The following is a 16,506-nucleotide window of genomic DNA, read 5'->3' as shown; positions in this document are numbered from 1 at the left end:
ACCATTCTAGAAGCACAGTCCAGATGTATTCCACACATTAAGAAAGGTGGAAAGAAGGCAAAACAATTACCAGCATGGTTAAAAGGGGAGGTGAAAGAAGCTATTTTAGCCAAAAGATCTTCATTCAAAAATTGGAAGAAGGATCCAACAGAAGAAAATAGGATAAAGCATAAACATTGGCAAGTTAAATGTAAGACATTGATAAGACAGGCTAAGAGAGAATTTGAAAAGAAGTTGGCTGTAGAGGCAAAAACTCACAGTAAAAACGTTTTTAAATATATCCGAAGCAGAAAGCCTGTGAGGGAGTCAGTTGGACCGTTAGATGATCGAGGGGTTAAAGGGGCACTTAGAGAAGATAAGGCCATCGCGGAAAGATTAAATGATTTCTTTGCTTCGGTGTTTACTGAAGAGGATGTTGTGGAGGTACCCATAATGGAGAAGGTTTTCATGGGTAATGATTCAGATGGACTGAATCAAATCACGGTGAACCTAGAAGATGTGGTAGGCCTGATTGACAAACTGAAGTGTAGTAAATCACCTGGACCGGATGGTATACACCCCAGAGTTCTGAAGGAACTAAAAAATGAAATTTCAGACCTATTAGTAAAAATTTGTAACTTATCATTAAAATCATCCATTTTACCTGAAGACTGGAGGATAGCAAATATAACCCCAATATTTAAAAAGGGCTCCAGGGGCGATCCGGGAAACTACAGACTGGTTAGCCTGACTTCAGTGCCAGGAAAAATAGTGGAAAGTGTTCTAAACATCAAAATCACAGAACATATAGAAAGACATGGTTTAATGGAACAAAGTCAGCATGGCTTTACCCAGGGCAAGTCTTGCCTCACAAATCTGCTTCACTTTTTTGAAGGAGGTAATAAACATGTGGATAAAGGTGAACCGGTAGATATAGTATACTTGGATTTTCAGAAGGCATTTGACAAAGTTCCTCATGAGAGGCTTCTAGGAAAAGTAAAAAGTCATGGGATAGGTGGCGATGTCCTTTCGTGGATTGCAAACTGGCTAAAAGACAGGAAACAGAGAGTAGGATTAAATGGGCAATTTTCTCAGTGGAAGGGAGTGGACAGTGGAGTGCCTCAGGGATCTGTATTGGGACCCTTACTGTTCAATATATTTATAAATGATCTGGAAAGAAATACGATGAGTGAGATAATCAAATTTGCAGATGATACAAAATTGTTCAGAGTAGTTAAATCACAAGTAGATTGTGATAAATTGCAGGAAGACCTTGTGAGACTGGAAAATTGGGCATCCAAATGGAGATGAAATTTAATGTGGATAAGTGCAAGGTGATGCATATAGGGAAAAATAACCCATGCTATTAATTACACAATGTTGGGTTCCATATTAGGTGCTACAACCCAAGAAAGAGATCTAGGTGTCATAGTGGATAACACATGAGTCAGAGTGGAAACGTCGGGCAGCGACAGTCGTAACACTCCCTCTGCTCTCCACAGTGGCAGGACGCCACTGTCCTTAGTCCTGCTCTGCCTCTTCCTGCTGCTCTTAGGGGCGGGCCTGCATCTTCCTTCTGGACTTAAAGGGACAGCACAGGCATGGTCCTCCTTGAACTCCTCCCAGGGAGTTGCCTCTCCAGCCCTACGAAAGGACTTCTCAGCCATTCCATCCTTGCCTTGGCAAGGAGTTAGTCCATCTTGTCCTTCGTATGGAGCCAGTCCTCCTGGGAGCTTCTCCTCCATGGACTTCACTGCACCTTGTTCTGGCCTGGCATCCGAGTTCCTGATTATAATATATATTATATTATTTTATGTATGTATATGCCTATTTTATGTATTTTTTTGTACATTGCCTAGGCCTCCAGTGTGAGGTGATTGATACATTTTAAACAAACACACAAACAAACAAACAAACATTGAAAGAAACACATAGAAGCACAAAACAATGGTGAAAGAACCAGTAACTTACACCGGGGCGGGGAGGGAGGAGAGGAAGATAGGTAACTCAGATCTTGTGAAGCCCAACAAGGGTGGATGCTTTGCTAGACCTCTTTGTACGTTGGGCTACTCGTCTCTTCTCAGCTCCCTTTCCTGCTGCCTTGCTGTCCAGGTCCTAGCTCTGGTGATAGCACATGTCGCCTCCTAGGCGGGCTCCTAGACACACTTTCCCAGTTGGTGCTGATGCTTGCTCACAGTCTGTATGTTAATGAACTCATGCCCCTTCGTTCTTCCCTTAAGACCCCCGCTGCTACCTTTCCTGACTGGGTGCCTTGCTGCCCTTCCTCTCCCTTAAGCTACTTTGAAATTCCCTTTATCATCCTATTGCTCCCTCCCCTTCCCCACCCCACCCCCATTTCAGCTGGCTCCAGGACCCCTGCCCAGTTATGCGGCCCATGCCTGTAAAACATTACAGCTGCAAGAAATTAGATCTGATAATGGGTTAGAAATTCACTGTCCTTATCAAGTCCCCAGGACCAGTCTAACAATTAAGGCAACCTAGGCAGTCGCCAAGGACAGCTGTATTCATAGCAAAACAATAATGCTACTTTGATATTGCTGGTTGGTTATAAAGGTTCTGAGTCTTTTTTGTAGGGTTTTGTGTTGCTTCACAAAGTGGCTGGTAATGGAAGGAATTTGTGTCACTGGTACTGAGATGACACAACAATTTGAAATATGTTTATATGGTGAATAGTGAGGGGACCAAACAAATACAAGTGCAAGGATAGAGTAAGTTCCTGGATAAATTTTCAAATCAATTATTTATTCATGTTTCATCACGGCAACTCCTGATTCAAAATGCATTCCTTAAATGAAATCCCCCAACACGGTCCCGTGTTTCGCCTCCCGGCTGCCTCGGGGGGGAATACATTCAACAATATCTGAAAGCGCAAACATATAAGACCAGGAACTGAAATTAGTACCTTACAGACAATTGGCGTCCAAGAGCATAAGGTACTAATTTCAGTTCCTGGTCTTATATGTTTGCGCTTTCAGATATTGTTGAATGTATTCCCCCCCCGAGGCAGCCGGGAGGCGAAACACGGGACCGTGTTGGGGGATTTCATTTAAGGAATGCATTTTGAATAAGGAGTTGCCGTGATGAAACATGAATAAATAATTGATTTGAAAATTTATCCAGGAACTTACTCTATCCTTGCACTTGTATTTGTTTGGTCATATTGAGAGTGCAAGGTCTACTTCGGTGTGTGTTGAATAGTGAGGGGAAACATTCCATTTCAGAGATTACCTTTAACTAATGGATTTCTTTTGATTTATATAAATGTATGTATTTTTTAATTTTAATTGCAATCTATTCCCAAATATCCCAGATGATACTTTTATCAAACATTGTGATATTATTTTCGAAACATAACTATACATTTGTATTATATATGTATATTTATTTATTTTATTTATTAAGGCTTTTATATACCGACTTTCTTGATACAAATCAAATCAATTCGGTTTACAATGAACTAAGCAGAATATACAATTAACCAATCAACAAGAGATACGGAGCATACAGTTACATTATAACAAGGAAGCCTTAACTTGGAGTAGGAAAATAAAGAAGGGGTGAACGGAGCAATAAATATATAAATAAAATGAAATAAAATAGAATAAATACTATATACAGAAGAGGGGGCAAGGGGCCAACCTCTCTTTAATGGATATTATGCATGAAAAATTTGGAGAGTTTTGTTTACAGAGATGTGTGGTGTACAATTCTAGATCAGGCAATGGAGTTTGTAGTGGGGAAGGCTTGGCTGAACAGCCATGTCTTTAGTTTCTTTTTAAAAGTTGTTAGACAAGTCTCCAGTCTGAGGTCCGGAGGCATGGCGTTCCACATGGAAGGGCCTGCGGTAGAAAAAGACCGGTCTCTGAGGTTTGCGTGGTGCACTAATTTGATTGTAGGAAATATATATATATATATAAGAAACCTTACTAAAAGGACTAAACTGAAATTCTTGGGAGATACAGCATGAGCAATGAAGTAGATGTTTGGGAGGCCATGGCAAACTGTTGCGCTGCGATGGAAGGGAGTGCAAGGCGGCGCTCCCCTGTGCGGGACAGAGATGTGTGCCTTTGTGGCGAGACGAAGCCTTGTCTGGGAGTGGAGCTTGGAAGTCCAGACACAAGACGTGGAGCTCAGGACTCTGAAGACAAGACATGGAGCTTGGAACACAGGAATCAAGACATGGCGAGCAAGGTCCCTCAGGCGCCCTACACAGCCTGTAGGCTGGTCGCGGGCCACACTGTCCTCTGTGAGCCCTACACAGTCGGATGGCTGGTCACAGATCATGAGAGGAGCGGGCAAGCTCTGGACATAGACACAGGTCAGGATAAGTTACCCCTTGGATCCTCTGTAGTCGGAACAGGAAACAGTCTTTAAAACCACAGAACTTGGAACCGGAATCTCGGATCAGGTAAAAGCAAGAAAGCTCCAGAGGCATGGGTACTCAGGACCTGGGACATAAGACTCGGACATCAGGAACTTGTGGTGCTGGCTCTTCCAAAGAAGGAAGAGAAAAGAGACTTGATGGGCTGCCATTTTATTTGTTTATTTATTTATTTATTTATTTTTAACTTTTCTATACCGACGTTCCTGTATAAAATATATATCACATGTCTGGTCCTTCTTCTTTGAGTCCCCTCTTTCACATCCATTTTCTTGCCTGTTTTCTCTGTGGCACCACAACCCCTCTCCTCCAATTGCCCCTCCCTTTCCCTTTCACTTCTTGGTTTTCCCAGGTCTCTTGTCTGTTTTCTGCCCCATTCGATTTTTCTTCCCCCTTTCTTCTGGATTCACACCCATGATTATCCCTGCTTGCGGTTTACCTCCTCGTTCTTGCATTCACTCTAAACTGCAAATGAATGTTGGTGGGCTTCTTCTGGTGCTCTTGCTGTTACCCCCCTGCTTCATCTGTTTCCTGACAACAGGCCGATACAGTTGAGCACATTGTTTAAACCGGGATGGACGCACATTTTGGACGCGCGACCACAACCCCTTATTATTAGCTTTTTAAAGATATGTTATCAGTTTAGTTACTTATTATTATGTATGTTTTACTATGCTCATTGCCTAGACCTTCTTTGAGTTAGGCAATTCATAAATCTAACAAAAATGTAAATGTAAAAAGGGGTTTAGCGTGTCCATAATGCGTGTCCAAACCCCCTATCCCGAAACAAATAGTGCTCATCACATGCAAATGCATGTTGATGAGGCTATTAGTCATTTGCCCCAGATACTGTAAAAAAAAAATATGTGCCCGATCTGCACATTTCTGAGCTGCCCAAAAAAGTGTACAGAAAAGCAGAAAATACTAGGCACTAGGGGCACACAATTGTCCCTAGTGCCTCCTTTTAGCGTGACCCCTCATTTGCATGCTGTATCACGTGCCCAGGAGAGAGGGCTGTGCCTGTGTTGAAAGAGCGGGTGCTGAAAATGGACGCGCTTTTTTAGCGTGTCTGTACTCTATCAGCCTGTTTGTTTCTATAACTGCATGCATTTGTACATTTTCTCTCAATTTCAGCACGTACCCCTTCCTATTTTCTCCCCTCCCATTGTGCTTCTGCTCTTTGCTTCCTCTCATGACATTTGGTAACTGCAAATATGGTCTCCCACACCTACTAATCCCCCCCCCATTTTCAAGTTTTTGTGTTTCCACCCCCTCCATGCTCAGCCTTATTTTTTTTCACCCCTTCCCACTATTAACACCATGTTCTTTTTATTTCCACTTAATTTTTACCTCACTTTGGCCTGGATTTATCAAAATGCACTAAATACCGCATGTGATAGAAAAAGGGGCATGTTTTATGGTAATAGGCAGTTTATTGCAATTTGTGCTAATACCTATGCAAAGAGGTAAGTTACTGCAAATTCTTTGCATTTTGAGATAAGTGCAGGGGAGAGAGAGAGAGAGAGAGAGAAATAGAGACTAGCCATAATGCCCCCAACACTAGATAGGTATTTATATCTCTATGGGAGGCCCACCTAGTAACTCGAGGTGAGGTTTAGGTATTAATGTAGGGCTTAGGGGCTACTTTGACATTCAAAGTGAGATATACGAACAGAACAATGCTCTCTTGTGAAGATTTGATGACCTTCGGAGTGAGGAAACTCACTTAAAGATGAGATTTGTGCAATGTTCTCTCAACCTAGATTGATGTTAGCCAGGTAGAGAGTCCATCAAGCTAGGTTGAGAGAACATAAACTAAATATGGAACTGTAATGGTGCCATCTAAAAACATATCTTTTTGAGGCTGCTTTTAAATCTTAAATGTATCCTGCTTACAGCTTTATTGATTTTAACCATTTTCTTAATAAATTAAATTCCCAAAGTCTCTTTCACCCTAGAATCTTGATTAGATTGTGAGCTCTACCTAGCTGCATATGTCAAGTACCACTACAGTAGTGATATGAAATAAATAAAAGTAGTAGTATTCCTTCCAATGGCACTGTAAACTGAACCAGCTGTATCCAGTGAATCATGTGATTTACTCCTGATGACAGGGTGCCAGAATTATTGCAACTTATACCTGCTGAAATTACTTCACTGTCCAAAGTATGGCTCATTTTGCCCTGCCTTGAAGGATCCCAAATCAAGTTTACAGCCTGATGAATTCATATGGCATGGTTAACTGAACCAGCTGTGAAGATGAACAGCTTACTCGGGAATGCTGACAGGTATTCAGAATCAAATACACAGCTACCCATAATGTTCCAGCTCCGACAGTCTCCTGCAGCATTCCAGCTAGAATGTGATTTACCAGAGATGAGGCATGACTGTGATACTGTGCATAGCATTACAGCCAAGTCCTCCATGCCTGCTGGAAACAGAGGCCACTACTTTATCTGGTAGTTCAGAATTGTCCCATTTGAATAACTGTCCATAAAAATCTGAGCAAAGAAAAGCATCTGCACTACAGAGCACAGTACACCAGACTGCTGTGGTCGTCAGTATATTAATTGGAAAGAAAAAAACAACCAGCAACAAAAATGAAAGCAGACCTTAAAGCTTAAGTTTTGCAGAAAACAAGAAAACATTCTAACCTTGCTGTATGAGCAAATACATAATGAAGCTGATATATGAAAACAGCTGAAAGCACAATGGGAGGGGAGAAAATAGGAAGGGGGTACATGCCAAAATTGAGAGAAAATGTATAAATGCATGCAGTTATAGAAACAAACAGGCCGATACAGTACAGACACGCTAAAAAAGCTAAAAGAAGGCACTAGGGACATTGCATGCCCCTAGCGCCTCCTTGGCCGTGGCTGTCAGCGGGTTAGAAAAAACGGACACTCAATTTTACGAGCATCCGTTTCCCTAACCTGTGCACAGCCACGGGTTAGGAAAATGGATGCTGGTAAAATTGAACATCCGTTTTCCTAACCTGACCCGCCAGCACACTTTTTATTTTTTTAACTTTTGGTTCCTCCAACTTAATATCGTTACGATATTAAGTCAGAGGATGTAGAGAAAAGCAGTATTTTCTGCTTTACTGAACACTTTTTTGGGCAGCTCAGAAATGTGCAGATCGGGCATCATGGGCTAACAAACTCAAAAGCCCTGAGTATTTGTTTGTGACAGCCAGAACTAAGGTACTTAAATTGGCAAGGAAAAAAAAACCCAAATTTGTACGTGCAGGACTACCCCCTATCAGGCGGCCACACAACTGAAATTTTGATTAGAATTACTTAGAGACTGTCTATGCCCGCCATGCCTGCCTCCCGCATCTCATTCAAGCCAGTGGGAATTCAAAATGATTCAAGTACCTTATTTCTGGCTGTCACACACAAATACTCAGGACTTTTGAGTTTGTTAGCCCATGACGTCTTCACAAGTGTACTAGTCTCTCCCATGGACATCGATCATACAATTAACTAATCCTGCTTTTTTTCATAATGGGTTTTGAGTGCTTGGGTATGTCCAAAGTGCCTTGAATTTTTTAATTTTTGAGGTTTGGGGGATTTGTTTTGTTTTAATTCATATTGTTTATTACATGTCAAATAAAAAGAATGAAATAAAATAAATCATAAATGAAACACACAAACACAACAAAAAAGGACAAAAAGAAAAAAAAAATTGAAACAAAAATAAAAATGCAAATCCACACCACTGGTCAGTCTGTACCCAGCTGACTCAGTTCTGTACAGCAGGACAAGTGTGAATAAAAAGACAGTGGCCAAAGCAGATTGGTGGCACCACTTTCTCTATTTGTCCTGGCAACAAACAGGTGAGTGGCCAGAAGCCAAGTCCCTGAGTAGCAGAATTTTCTCTTCCCTGGCTTGTACTGCAGTGCTGAGGTAAAATGGAAGTACACAGCAAGGTGGTAGAGCCATAAATAAAAGCTGTGACACATCAGAGCAGCAGATAATATGAGCCATTATCTGTCTCGTCTTGACGTCCGTGAGCCATTCCTGATGTTCGTGTTCCAGTCCAGATGTCCGTCTCCTGTTCCTGATGTCCATGATCCAGTCCTGATGTCCGTCTCCTGTTCCTGATGTCTGTGATCCAGTCCCGATGTCCTGAACCCCAGGTTCCTCATCACCACCTTTCCTGGCGTGCCATGTTGTGGTTCTCGACCAGTCCCATGGGTGGGCTGAGTAGGGCTCTTCATGGTACAATGCCTTCTTCACTACCGCAGCTCAAGCTTCTGGAGGGAGTCCCTTGCTTGAAGCCAAAGCCATGTCTTGGTCCCGTATCCCTTGCTTGAAGCCAAGTCGTATCTTGGTCCTGTGTCTTGAACTTTGCTCGCCCTTGGATACCTTGTGCCTGCACCGTCCATGCTTGTTTGAACCTGCTCTGTTACAGCGTGGTCCGCGACCAGCTACTGGCGGCTGTGTAGGGCGCGCCTCAGTGCAGGCCTCTTCAGTATCTTTGTCATGTTTCAGTATCAGCTTCCATCATCTTGTCTAGAGGCTCTTTGAGTCCAGCGTGGTCTGCAACCAGTCCTGCAGGTGGACTGTGTAGGGCGTGTTGCATCGCAGTCTCAATCCAGTACTTTGCTTGAGTCTTCTGAATACCTTGTGCATCCAAGTAGCTGTTCCTGAGTCTCGTCCGTGCATCCAAGTACCTTGTTCCTAAGTCTTTGTCTGTGCACCCAAGTCATTCCTGAGTCTTTGTCTGTACACCCAAGTACCTCGTTCCTGAGTCTTCGTCTTTGCACCCAAGTATTTATTTATTTTATTTTTATTTTATTTAAAAGAATTTATATACCGCAGATTAAACAGGATCTATCTTTATTCCTGAATCTTCATCTGAAACGCCATGTTCCAGTCTTCGCTGCCCTGGCCTCCATCCGGCCTGCTGCTTCTTGCCGTTACCCAGCGGCAAGTCCGAAAGGGCTTGGAATGGTCGGAGGACTGTTCATAAGACCACCATTGCGTTGATGGTCTCCCTGAAGCGTGCAGGTCCAGAGGAGGGTCAGTCTCTTCAGTCATCTGTCTTCAGACCAGTCTCGCACCTGTCCAGCCCATGCTCGGGCATGCCTCGCCTGCCACGGCACCTCTTTGGAGTTACTCTGGGGTCGAGCCGTGGTCCAAGAACACACATTCTCCTGGTAAGTGGAACTGCTCTCCTAGCACTTCCCAACAGATGCAAAGCCCTCTGAGCTTCCCATGCTCAAGGCCTCCATCTCCATAACAGCAACATGGCGGTGTCCCTGCTGCTAAGGCTGTGGCATTAGGAGGTGAGTGTAACCAGTTGCAGGACTGTTCCATGGCTGGCCAAATGTTACAGTACCCCCTCTAAGCTCCCTCCCCAAGGCCTTGGGCCTAGGCTTATGATTGAAAATATGATGTAATTCTTGACTAAGACAGGGGGCTTGGATCTCAGAAGCTGATACCCAAGAGTTCCTTTTAGGGCCAAATCCCTTCCAGGAGATGAGGCTGTTACAGATGCGTTTGAATTCGAGGTTTTCCTGAACTTCATACTCTGTGTCCTCCTTCGAGGTCATCTCCTTTGGTTTAGGAAGGGATCGTGAGGGCCAAGACAAAAGTAGAGACTTGAGGAGAGAAATCTGGAAAACATTGTAGACCTTGAGGGTAGGTGGCAGTTTCAATTGATATGCAATGGGCCCAATCTGCCAAATGAATGGAAATGGGCTAATGAAACAAGGTGAAAACTTTGTAAATGGATTTTTTAGTCACAGATTGCAGGTATTTAGCTATATCAAATGTCTGGGTTTTAGATGAAGTGCCAGCCAGCATCTTTTATCAGCTTGCTTCTTGTATTTTTCAGCAGCTGAGATGAGAAGTTGGTGGGTCATTTGCCACAATTCTTCAAGATCTTGGCCTATGACGTAGGCTGTGGGACATGGGACCATTACAGATATAGGAAGTAGGACCCATTGATGTCTTACATATTAGATGTGGAAGGGAGATGATCCTGAAGAGTTTCTGATTGATTGTTATGACAGAATTCTGCCCAAGGAAGGAGAGATGCCCAATCATCCTGCCATTCCTTTACATAGGCCCTTAGGAATCACTTGAGGATTTGATTGGTTCTTTCTGTCTGCCCATTACTTTGTGAATGGTATGCCAAAGAAAAGTCCAATGAGATTCCAAATTTCTTGAACAGGCTTCTCCAGAATCTAGCCATAAACTGCACTCCTTGGTCAGAAATAATGTGTTTGGGTAAGCTGTAGAGTCAGAAGAATCACTGGAAAAAGAGGCCTGCCAGTTCTGGAGCTGATGGGAGTCCAAAGAATAGGATAAAATGAACTGTTTTTGAGAACCAGTCCACCATGACCCAGATCATAGTACAGCCATTAGAAGGAGGCAAATCTGTAACAAAGACCATGGCCACATGTGTCCATGGTCTCTCAGGGACTGAGACTGGCAAGGGCTATAACAGCTCCCTTGGGCAACTGTAGGAGCTCTTGTTAATCACAGAATTAGGACAGGACTCCTCATAGTGCCACACATCATGCCTACTCAAGACCACCAATAGTGGTGAAGGAGCAGATCCATCATTTTAGCTACCCTGGTATGACTTGCCAGACATGAATTAAGGGCCCACTTAAGTACTTTCTCACAGAGGCATTTGAGAACCACTGGTTTTACTGGTGGTATTTGAACTGCAGCAGCTACCACAATTATTGCAGGATTGATAATGTGGCAGGAAGGCTCTGTCAGATCCCCTGTTTCAAAGGACTACGAAAAGGGCACCAGCCCATTGATTCTTCTCCACCAGTCAGTATCGGAACTCAAAGTTGAAGTGATTAAAAAATAAAGACCATCAGGCCTGACGTGGATTTAACTGCTGAGCTTGCAGGAGATACTGCAGATTTTTATGGTCAGTGAAGATTATGATCGGGTGTCTAGCTCCCTCCAGTAAGTGGCACCATTCCTCCAAGGCCAGTTTCATTACCAGAAGTTCTCTGTTTCTAATGGTGTAATTCCTTTCCATGGGCATGAACTTTTTGGAAAAGAAGAAGCAAGGTGTGAGAGTACCTTTATCATGCTGTGTGAGGAAAGCCCCTACCCCAGTGGCAGAGCCATCTACATCCATGATAAAGGACCTAGATGGGCCTGGGTGTTGGAGACAAAGATCCTTGAATAATGCTTGCTTGAGGCAATGGAAGGTTTGGACAGCATCTTCAGACCAATTCCTGGTGTTATCACCTTTCTTTGTAAGAGCAGTGAGAGGAGCCTCCAGTGAGGAGTATCCAAGGATGAATTGCCGGTAGTAGTTGGTGAAGCCTAAAAAGCTTTGCAGGGCCTTTAGTCCCACTGGCTGAGGCAAATCCTGAATGGCCTTCACTTTTTCTGGGTTCATGCGCAGGCCTCAATGTGAGATAATATAATCCAGGAAAAGTAGTTCTTCCTGCTCTAAGGTATACTTTTTAAGCTTGGCATATAAGTGATTCTCATGGAGCTTCTGAAACACTTATTTAATATGCTCACAGTGCTGGGTCAAGGAGCACTTAAAAATGAGAATGTCGTCAAGGTACACTATGATGTGAGAGTAAAGGAAGTTAACCAATTGTTGGAAGATGGCAGGGGCATTGCAAAGGCTGAATGGCATTGCTAGGTATTCAAATTATGGCTACACAATGCAAAGTTCCAAATTAGGAGTCACCATTGCAAAGGCTGAATGGCATTGCTAGGTATTCAAATTATGGCTACACAATGCAAAGTTCCAAATTAGGAGTCACATGAATGACAAGGGTGATGAGATCCTACAGTCAAGGTGGCAGACCCTGACCAGCTAGCTCATCCTTGATGCACTTCACAAGACCATGCTAAAAGATGGTGGTCAGACTGTCTTCATCCCAATGAAGTTCTGAGGCCATTGTCCAACCATACAGGTGCCTTGCCTAATGCAGAGTAATTCAGTGACAGTTGAGAAGGACCGACCAGGCTCATCAAAAATTTGCCAGAACTGCTTAAAGAAGTTGTCCAGATTACCCACAAGGGGATCATTCCATTTCCATAGGGATGAAGCCCAGGCTTTGGTAAAACCAGTCAGGAGACAGAGAATAAATGTCACATTGGTCCAGTCTGAAGGGAAGCTGGTGGCCTCATACACTGGTTAATAAAGCCTTTGCAGGTCTTGAGATCCCCTTCATACCTGGGTGGTGGTGGAAAATGTGGCATAGGTCCCAGATGCCATACCGGTGCAGCTGGAAAAGGTGCTGCTGCAGGTCCGGGTACGTGGACCTACATGAAGTCCATCTGGACCATGAGACCTTAGAGTATGCCAGTCATATGACTGAGCTGGTTTTGCTGCTGCTGGACATGGCCAACTGAAATAACCTGAGCTGGGGATGAGTCCTCTGAGCTCATGGCCTCAACAATCTGTCATGGATCTGAGCCCTTTGGCTGTGGCATTGTTGACACAGCCTAACAAGCGGATCCACTAGGACCACGCTGTCAACAGATGGACCCAGACTAGGGCTTCACCTATACTAGCCCCATTCCCTGCAGGTTGAGCCCTTGGGATTCAAGGGCTGGCAGGCTTAGGCAAGGGTCCTGCAAGGAGCAGTCAGGTGAGGTTGAGGAGCATGCCAAGGCCAGGGAGGGCAGCAAGTAAGTGGTGTCGAGGTCCAGGCAGAGGTCGGGGTAAGTCCAAGGTGGAGTTAGTACAGGTGGAGATCCAAGTAGTACAGGTCCAAGCTGAGGTCAAACCAGGAGTTAGGCAGAGACAGGCAAGACCTGGGCAAGACATGAAGGGACCAATACATGGCTGGGGCAGGCAAGGCAAGGTAAAGTAAAGTAAAGCAATGAAAGCAAGGCAGGACAAGACAACAAGGAGACAAAGCAATGAGGAGACATGGCAACAAGGAGACAAAGCAAGGCACGAAGATACCAAAGAAGCAACACACTCTGCAAGACTTCAGGAGGATATGTTGCTGAGGCGCCAGCTGGGAACATGGCTTGGGTTTAAATACCCAGCTGGTGCCGATGTCATCACTAAGTGATACCCCAGGTTTCCCACCACAAGGCCTCTAAGAACCTAAGGGGAACCATATGGACAACAGCATGGCAGCGTCCCTGCTGCTGAGATGGCTGCGGTGTTAGTAGGTGAGTGCAGCTGGTCACCAGGCCCTCCTGTGGCTGGCCTAATGTTACAAGTCTGGGATATTCTAGATGGAATTCTTGAGAGAGGCAAGTTTTTGGTCATTCCAACTGGGTTTCTCAGAGCTTTACCACTGATAGCCCCCTATAACCCTCTCTAGAGATTACTTCTGATACACTTATAGAGTAATAAACTGGTACATAAATAAATAAATATGTAAATGAAAAAAGATTGAGTTTATAAGTACATGATGCTTCTTTTCTTATTCAGTTATACTTTTGGTCTCTTGATTTCATTTAATGTATTCATTTTGTATATGGTATTATTAACCGAAACATTGTCAGTATGTTGTTTTTACAGCTTGACAAGAATTGCCAGTGAAAGCAGAGAAACCAGACAGATGTATATAAAGAGAGGGGCTGCTCTGCACAATTTTTATTCTGTCTCTATCATTTGGTGGGAGGTTAATATCCCATACATCTGGTCTACCTATGATGGAACACTGAAAAAGCTAATTAGCAAGCAGGAATTAGCTACAGGTTTCATATTTAAGACTATAGTTCATACTTTGAATTTTGATAAGCATTTGTGGGGTAGTTTTTCTTGATATCAAGGCATTTTCTACACATCTTGCTACTGTTTCACAGTCTTTTGCAAATTGTTAATATATCCCAAATTATTAATGGGGCTATGTTAGATAGTTCAGTAATTATTGCTTGTTTTATTTTACCTAAGACCTGATTCCAAAAGGTTCTAATAACCATATGTTCCCAATGATAAAACAATGTCAAATTAGTTCCTGAGAATTGCATTCTATTTTCATCTTTTATTTACTCTCTTCAGAGTAATATCTCTGAAGCAATTTTAATTTGACTTTCCTATTATAGGGGCCGATGCAATTATGTGCGCTGAAAGCGGGTGCTGACTTTTCAGCGCCCGCTTTTTTAACGCACACATGGCGCCCGCAAGGGGGGGCGCCATGTAATATGGAAATTAGGGGGTCGCGCTAGCAAGGAGGTGCTAGGGTCACTTTCGTGACCTTAACACCTCCTTCCTAACGCGACCTGCCACGGCTGCCAGTTATAAAGACCAACGCCGGTAAACTCGGCCTCAGTTTTCATAACCTGCCTGTCTGCCAGTAATAAAAACGGCCGCCGAGTTTACCGGCGTCGGTCTTTATAACTCGACGGTCTGCCGAGTTATTTTATTCTTTTTACTTTAAAAAAGAAGTACAGAAAAGCAGTTTTTTCTCCTTTTCTGTACTTCTTTTCAATGCGCTCAGCTATTTACGCCTGCTCCTGCGGGTTATACAGTGCGCTTGGCTGAGCACACTGTATTGCATTGGCCCCATAGTTAGATGTCAGTTTGTGCTTGAATAATGCAACTGTCTATAGCTTGTTCTGTAATTTCCACATTAAAATTTTCAATACATTTTCAATAGAGTACCTAACAGTGCAAGTATATGTTTTGACATCCACACAAAAAAAAATCAGATTTTCGAACGCGTTACCTGCATTCATTGTGTTTGAATACTGGTTGCTACTGCTGCTAAAAGTATGCAAGCACCCTTACATATTTTAAAATGATGGAATAATTAGTATTAGCAGCATGCCTCCTATGCACATACTTTTTTGAAAATGAAATGCATGCATGTAGTTTCCAAGTGCCTTTCCCAGGAACACATCTTTTTTTTTTCACTCAGTCCAATATGTGCGTGTTATGAAAACATGCATATACTCTCAGGTGACATAGGAGGTAATTTTGTTAACAGGCCACCTACATTTTCAAACGCGTGCAGAACTTACACCTGCTTTCAAAGAGAAAGCACAAACACATTCCCTTTGAAAATGATCCCACCAAAACTAGTTCCGATACAATTTCACCTGTATATTTGCGCACAGTACATTTTCCAGGAAATGTATGTGTAAACATTTGAAAATCCAAAAGCAAGTCCAAATGCCTGCCGGCGCTACCTTTGCCTGTCAGGGCAAAGGTAGCGCCGGCGCCATTTTGGTTCCTGTCCCCCGTCGTCACGAGCGTAGGAGATCGCTCCCGGACCCCCGCTGGACCCCCAGGGACTATTGGCCAGCTTGGGGGGGGCTCCTGACCCCCACAAGACTTGCCAAAAGTCCAGCGGGGGTCCGGGAATGACCTCCTGCACTCGAATCGTGTTGCCGTATTGCAAAATGGCGCCGGCCATACAGCCATATGGCGAGCGCCATTTTGCAATATGGCAATATGGCCGTACGGCCGGCGCCATTTTGCAATACGGCCCGAGTATTGCAAAATGGCGCCTTTGCCCTGTCATATGACAGGGCAAAGGTAGCGCCGGCGCCATTTCTATCAACGCACCCGTGGCCCGAGAGTGGAAGATCACACCGGGACCCCCCCACTGGACCCCAGGTAATTTAAGACATTTTGGGGGGGTTCGGGAGGGTGGGGGATTTATTTTAAAAGGTCGGGGTGGGTTTTAGGGTTGTTTTAGTGTGCCGGTTTTCCCACCCTCCCCCTTCCCCCGATTTACGATTTTTGACGATAAATCGGGGGAATTCCTATTATATATCGCCTCTAACGATTTTTGATGATTTAAAATATATCGGACAATATTTTAAATCGTCAAAAAATGATTCACATCCCTATGCCACACCACCTTCTGCTTAGACAAAAGAGTGAGGACATGGGGTAGAGGCTGCTGAGAGTATGAGCAGGAGAAAGCAACCAGCAGCAAACAGGGAAGAGGGGACACAGAGGTGAATGGGACAGCAATTGCCTCCGGGACTGCACAGCCTCTCTGAAGTACTGTTAAGACAGCTTTTTTTCTACCTGAGTATCTTGCTTAAGCACTAAGCATTCAGAGCAGCATACAGAGAAGTAATAGGCTAGAGTCAATGTTTATAACTATGCCAACATTTATTACCTGTGTGTGCTGTTTCAATATTCAATATGTGGGGAGGCATTGCAGAGAAATAACTGGCCAAAGACTGTCATCATAACTTGTT

The sequence above is a fragment of the Rhinatrema bivittatum genome, chromosome 1 (assembly GCF_901001135.1).
Source record: "Rhinatrema bivittatum chromosome 1, aRhiBiv1.1, whole genome shotgun sequence".
Lineage (NCBI taxonomy): Eukaryota > Metazoa > Chordata > Amphibia > Gymnophiona > Rhinatrematidae > Rhinatrema > Rhinatrema bivittatum.
This window is presented reverse-complemented; position numbering follows the sequence as displayed.